We start from the raw sequence: 7575 nt of genomic DNA on the forward strand, positions 1-7575 counted from the left end.
TCAGGTAATTACACTCTTTGTGGAAAAGGACACTTGGTTACAGTTAGGACTACAACTCCACCAAAGTCCCCAGTAGCATAACCTCTAAAACTGCCACAACTTCACTAAACTTCCTAGCTTATGCAACTGAGAAATGCTCAGATTCACTCTGTTTAATTCCATCACTCTCTTCTAATTCCTTTAATTAAGTCACCTAAGAATAATCAAGAAATATTCCTTCCAGTGAGCCAGACATTACACAAGATATGTTTGGCATTCAAGGTAAGTATTGTACTCATTCATTCATTAGTGATTTGCCGGTACTTCTGGCCTGGGTCTTCTCCAGATGGCGACCCGGCAGTGGCCCCCAGGTTGGGGGTGTCGTTCGTCTTCTTCTTTCTTCTGTCTTCTTTCTTGGGGCCCTCTGGCTGGAGGGTAGTATTGTACTATACACAGCTAATTTTAAAGTAATTTGCTTATACAGTGGACTCTCAACCAACGAAGGCATCATCTAATGATAAAATTGACTAACGAAGCATTTTAGCGTAAAAATTTTGGCCCAACCAACGATGAAAAACTTGACTAACATCATTTGTTCTGAATGCGTCCGTCTCAGCTCAGCTAGTGTGCCATTGTTTACAAGCCAGGGCAGATGGTTGTACGCATACATTCGATAAATTTTGTATTATTTCATTGTTTTTAGTGCTTGTAACTGCTAAATAAGCCACCATGGGCCCAAAGAAAACTTCTAGTGCCAACCCTGTGGTAAAAAGGGTGAGAAATACTATCGAAATACTATTGTACCATGGTCAGCTGCTTCTGCACCACCATCAGCTGCTGCTGCACCACCGTCAGCTGCTGCTGCACCACCGTCAGCTGCTGCTGCACCACCGTCAGCTGCTGCTGCACCACCGTCAGCTGCTGCTGCACCACCGTCAGCTGCTGCTGCACCACCGTCAGCTGCTGCTGCACCACCATCAGCTGCTGCTGCACCACCATCAGCTGCTGCTGCACCACCATCAGCTGCTGCTACACCACCATCAGCTGTACTACTCGAAGATGTGGAGAGACTTGTTGGTGTTGCTTAATGAGAAACAATTAACCCCAGAGGGTTAGCCACCCAGGATAACCCAAGAAAGTCAGTGCGTCATCGAGGACTGTAACTTATTTCCATTGGGGTCCTTAATCTTGTCCCCAGGATGTGACCCACACCAGTCGACTAACACCCAGGTGAACAGGAAAAAATGCCTGGAACTAGTGCTCATATTGGTGAATTTAAGGTCAGCAAAGGTTGGTTTGAGAGATTTAAGAATCATAGTGGCATACACAGTGTGATAAGGTATGGTGAAGCTGAAAAATTCATCCCCCAACAAATGTTCAATTGTGACGAAACAGGTTGTTCTGGAAGAAAATGCCAAACAAGACCTACATTACTCAGGAGGAAAAGGCACTCCCAGGACACAAGCCTATGAAAGACAGGCTAACTCTCATGTTTTGTTGTAATGCTAGTGGGGATTGCAAAGTGAAGCCTTTACTCGTGTATCACTCTGAAAATCCCAGAGTGGTCAAGAAAAACAGTGTCTCATCACTCATCACTACATCTTCAATAAAGGTGTCATTTATTCTTCATTTAGTACAGTATTTATTGTGCATGTGTCCTTTTTCTGTGTAGGAAAATGTATATTTCATGTGAACTTTTTTTTTTTCATACTTTTGGGTGTCTGGAGCAGATTATTGGATTTCCATTATTTCTTATGGGGAAAATTAATTCGACTAACGATAAATTTGTCTAACTATAAGCTCTCTGGAACGGATTAATATTGTTGGTTGAGGGTCCATTGTATTATTTGATTGTTTAATTCAAAGTTACTCATTGTAGGAATATTGTTTTGATATACTTGCAATTTAGAAAAAAAGATTTGAGGTAAAAGATTAGGTAAACTTTTTTGTGGGGAAAAAATTAACTGACATTAGATGCAGAAAATTAGGACTTGGGAACACATTAATCCATTTTACATTATCTCTCATTGGAAAATAGGTTCCGAGTACTGAGCAGTCATTGAATTTTCAGTAATGCATTAACACTGTAAGCTGGGGCCCTGCTGTACCATATTGCCTAGTCTTTCTTCTTAAGAGCTTTCTGTATCTGCAGTATGACGAGTGCTCTTGCCTCAAACAGATCTTCAGAAGATTACACTACTCTCAGAATTTTACCAAGGATTACAGATGTGCTCATAACATCAACTTGCCCAGAACTGGTGGTGCCAGGAAGCAATACATAGTCCTCCCTAGCAACTCGGTTGCCAAACACATCTCTAAGATCTCCAGTTGCTAACTCAGCATGGCCACCACTGCCTCTACTACAGTCAGACATCAGCAGACAGAAACACAGCTAATGTAACTACTGCAGGAGTATACAACAACTGTGACAAAATTTATGTAGGTGAGACATCCAGAGAACTCAATAAATACATATCAAACCACCAATATACCAACAGAATGTGCAGCCTAACACCTGTGTAACATCACAATTTCCACAACTACTTAAAAAGCTGGAATAGCACTACTTGTTTCCCCAAAAAATGACACTCGAGTCAAGAAATGATGATGATGATGATGCCTTGAATCTGTACTCATTGGTATCTCCAGCAGCTTCAAGCAGGACATTGGTTGTTACAACTTAGCTCAACCTCTTGCCTGAAAATTATTTGGATGCTTAGTAATCAATGTGACCTGATGCGCATTCTGTTTGCTCTTCACCTCACTACTGTTAACTATTTCCACATTTACTTTCTTTTAACAGGTTTATATGTTTGTGACTTGAAGCCTACCATATGGGTAAAGCAGCATTAATAAAGGGTTCCATATAAATGCATTTGTGTGTGTTTACTGTTCTGTTGGCTCGTACAATTACCTGTTCAGGATAGAGTGTGAGTGTGTGTGAGTGTGAGTGTGTGAGTGTGTGAGTGTGTGAGTGTGTGAGTGTGAGTGTGTGAGTGTGAGTGTGTGAGTGTGAGTGTGTGAGTGTGAGTGTGTGAGTGTGTGTGAGTGTGAGTGTGAGTGTGTGAGTGTGTGTGTGTGAGTGTGTGTGTGTGTGTGTGTGTGTGTGTGTGTGTGTGTGTGTGTGTGAGTGTGTGTGTGTGTGTGTGTGTGTACTCACCTATTTGTACTCACCTATTTGTGGTTGCAGGGGTCGAGTCCTAGCTCCTGGCCCCGCCTCTTCACCGGTTGCTACTAGACCCTCTCTCTCCCCGCTCCATGAGCTTTATCAAACCTCGTCTTAAAACTGTGTATGGTTCCTGCCTCCACTACGTCATTTTCTAGGCTATTCCACTGCCTTACAACTCTATGACTGAAGAAATACTTCCTACTATCTCTCTGACTCATTTGTGTCTTCAACTTCCAATTGTGGCCTCTTGTTTCTGTGTCCCCTCCCTGGAACATCCTGTCCTTGTCCACCTTGTCTATTCCACGCAGTATTTTATATGTCGTTATCATGTCTCCCCTGACCCTCCTGTCCTCCAGTGTCGTCAGGCCGATTTCCCTTAATCTTTCTTCATAGGACATTCCCCTTAGCTCTGGAACTAACCTTGTTGCAAACCTTTGTACTTTCTCTAGTTTCTTGACGTGCTTTATCAAGTGCGGGTTCCAAACAGGTGCTGCATACTCCAGTATGGGCCTGACATACACGGTGTACAGTGTCTTGAATGATTCCTTACTAAGGTGTCGGAATGCTGTTCTCAGGTTTGCCAGGCGCCCATATGCTGCAGCAGTTATCTGATTGATGTGTGCTTCCGGAGACATGCTCGGTGTTATACTCACCCCAAGATCTTTCTCCTTGAGTGAGGTTTGCAGTCTTTGGCCACCTAGCCTATACTCTGTCTGTGGTCTTCTGTGCCCTTCCCCTATCTTCATGACTTTGCATTTGGCAGGATTAAATTCGAGAAGCCATTTGCTGGACCAGGTGTCCAGTCTGTCCAGGTCTCTTTGAAGTCCTGCCTGGTCCTCATCAGATTTAATTCTCCTCATTAACTTCACATCATCTGCAAACAGGGACACTTCTGAGTCTAACCCTTCCGTCATGTCGTTCACATATACCAAAAATAGCACTGGTCCTAGGACCGACCCCTGTGGGACCCCGCTCGTCACAGGTGCCCACTGTGATACATCATTACGTACCATGACTCGTTGTTGCCTCCCTGTCAGGTATTCTCTGATCCATTGCAGTGCCCTTCCTGTTATATGCGCCTGATGCTCTAGCTTCTGCACTAATCTCTTGTGAGGAACTGTGTCAAAGGCCTTCTTGCAGTCCAAGAAGATGCAATCAACCCACCCCTCTCTCTCTTGTCTTACTTCTGTTATTTTATCATAAAACTCCAGAAGGTTTGTGACACAGGATTTGCCTTCCGTGAATCCGTGCTGGTTGGCATTTATACTCCTGTTCCGTTCCAGGTGCTCCACCACTCTCCTCCTGATAATCTTCTCCATAATTTTGCATACTATACACGTCAATGACACAGGTCTATAGTTTAGTGCCTCTTTTCTGTCTCCTTTTTTGAAAATGGGAACTACATTTGCTGTCTTCCATACCTCAGGTAGTTGCCCAGTTTCCAGGGATGTGTTGAAGATTGTGGTAAGTGGTACGCACAACATATCTGCTCCCTCTCTAAGGACCCATGGAGAGATGTTGTCCGGTCCCATTGCCTTTGAGGTATCGATGTCCCTTAGCAGTTTCTTCACCTCCTCCTCATCTGTATGTATGTCGTCCAACACTTGTTGGTGTATTCCTTGTTGGTGTCCCCATCTGGTCTGTCCCCCCAGAGTCCTTCCTGTCTCTACTGTAAATACTTCCTTAAATCTCGTGTTGAGCTCCTCACATACCTCTTGATCGTTTTTTGTGAGTTCCCCACCTTCTTTCCTCAGCCTTATCACCTGGTCCTTGACTGTTGTCTTCTTCCTAATGTGACTATACAGCAGTTTCGGGTCAGATTTGACTTTCGATGCTATGTCGTTTTCATACTGTCTCTGGGCCTCCCTCCTTATCTGCGCATACTCGTTTCTGGCTCTTCTACTAATCTCCTTGTTTTCCTGGGTCCTATGCCTCCTGTACCTTTTCCATTCTCTGTTGCACTTAGCTTTTGCCTCCCTACACCTTCGGGTAAACCAAGGACTCGTCTTGGTCTTCCTATTATTTCTGTTTCCCTTGGGAACAAAACTTTCCTCTGCCTCCTTGCACTTTGTTGCCACATATTCCATCATCTCGTTTACTGATTTTCCTACCATTTCTCTGTCCCACTGAACCTCCTGCAGGAAGTTTCTCATACCTGTGTAGTCCCCCCTTTTATAGTTTGGCCTGTCCCCTTCAGTTCCTGTTACCTTCTCCACTTGTAACTCTACTATATAGTCAAAACTCAGAACCACATGATCGCTAGCTCCAAGGGGCCTCTCGTAAGTGATGTCCTCGATGTCTGAACTGCTCAGGGTGAACACAAGATCCAGTCTTGCTGGCTCATCCTCCCCTCTCTCTCTGGTTGTGTCCCTGACATGTTGATGCATGAGGTTTTCAAGTACCACATCCATCATCTTTGCTCTCCATGTTTCGGGACCCCCATGTGGCTCCAGGTTTTCCCAGTCGATCTCCCTGTGGTTGAAATCGCCCATTACCAGTAACTTTGCTCTGCTCGAGTGAGCTCTTCTTGCCACCTCAGCCAGTGTGTCCACCATCACCCTGTTGTTTTCTTCGTACTCCTCTCTTGGCCTCCTGCAGTTCTGTGGTGGGTTATACATCACTCCAATGACTACTTTATGTTCTCCGGACTGAATTGTACCTACAATGTAGTCTCTTTCTCCAATCATGTCCATGCCTTCCATTTCCTCAAATCCCCATTGGTGTTTTATGAGCAGTGCAACCCCTCCTCCCCCTCTACTCCTTCTATCTTTCCTCAGGATCTGATATCCTGTTGGGAAGATTGTGTCTGTTATTATCTCAGCGAGTTTTGTTTCTGTGACTGCTATGATGTCTGGGGATTTTTCACTGATTCTTTCATTCCACTCCTCATGTTTATTCATTATTCCATCCGCATTTGTGTACCAAACCTTTAGTTTCTTTTCTATCATTGTGGTCATGCAAGTATATTGGGGTTGGGGGAGGGAGAGCCTTGGTGGGGGCCTATATGGGGCTGTGGTGTAGGTGGGGTATGTGTTGATGGGGGTGGGGTCAGAATGCCCATAAGGGACAGCTGTTGGGGTGAGGTTTGTGATATGGGGGTTGGTGGCAGAGGGAACAGTGAGTGGGTTGGAGTATAGGTTGCTCAGTTGCGTTGGGAATGTCGCGGGTGGGGTCTTTTGGTGGGAGATTCTGTGGGGTGTGTTTGCCCTTCCTCCTGTGTCTGGGTCCTGCTCATTTTCATTGCTTCTCGTTCCTCCTTGCGTCTCTGTACCCTCTCTTTCAGTGTAGTCCTTTCTTCTTGTGTTCTGTCGCGGTCGAGGTATACTCTCTGGTACCCCTCTTTGTCTCTCAGTCTTGCTTTCTCTTGCAGAATCCTGATTCGAACTGATTCTTCCTTGAAAGTTACTCTGACAGGCCGTATCCTTCCACTCGCAAACCACCCAATTCTCTGAAAATTTGTCACCTGGGTCATATTGCCCTCCCCTATTGTTTTCATGATGCCTTCAATCATTTTTTTCTCCTCCTGTTTTATTTCTTCAAAGTTGGCCCCCTTGGCTTCTTGGAGCCCGTACACAAAAACTGACCTCGCCCTTTCCTCCTCCCACTGAGTCTCCATCTGCTTCCTCTGAGGCATTTTGTTTCCTTCCATTGACATGTTCTTGCCTTCAGTCCCTGTCATATCTGAAACATCTATTCTTAGTGGACTGTCTTTCCTGGCCAGCTGTCCCTTGCTACTGCAGTTGGCTGTTAGAACCTCTGCATATAACAAACCTTCATTTTCTTCGGACCTGTCGCTTGATCTTAGTGTGCTCATCGTCTTTTCCCTGGCCCCACGTGGGTCTGATAGGTCCTTCGTGTGTGGCATGTCTCCGTTGTTGCTTACCATCCCCTTGTCTGCGCCTGACTCTGAATTTCCATCATTGTCTTCAGACCTGTCGTTTGATCTCAGTGTGCTCGTCGTCTTTTCCCTGGCCCCACGTGGGTCTGATAGGGCCTTCCTGTACGGCATGTCTCCGTTGTTGCTTACCATCCCCTTGTCTGCGCCTGACTTTGAATTTCCTGATGTCACGTCTGAATTGTCATTTGTCTCTCTAATCTGTTTCAGGCTTTGCAGTTTCTCTTCTAAGCACTGTATCCTAGCTTCTGCTGCTAAGGCCTGTACTTCCCACTTCCTGCACTCTTCAGCTATCCGCTCCTCCATTTTCTTACCAAGCTCTACTATCTTCCTTCCCCACTCTTCCTCCCTTTTTTGGAGCTCTAACTCCCAGTCTTTCCTCCCTGGTTCTTCTACCAGATCTCTGGTTTTCCGTCCTCTAAGGCCACCCATATTTTTTTTTTGTTTTTTTTTTTTTTTTTTTTTTTGTTTTTTTGTTTTTTTTGTTACCGCAGACAGAAGGCTAGAGGAGGGGGGGGTGTGGGGGGAGAGA

Source organism: Cherax quadricarinatus, chromosome 23 (genome assembly GCF_038502225.1).
Source record: "Cherax quadricarinatus isolate ZL_2023a chromosome 23, ASM3850222v1, whole genome shotgun sequence".
NCBI classification, from domain to species: domain Eukaryota; kingdom Metazoa; phylum Arthropoda; class Malacostraca; order Decapoda; family Parastacidae; genus Cherax; species Cherax quadricarinatus.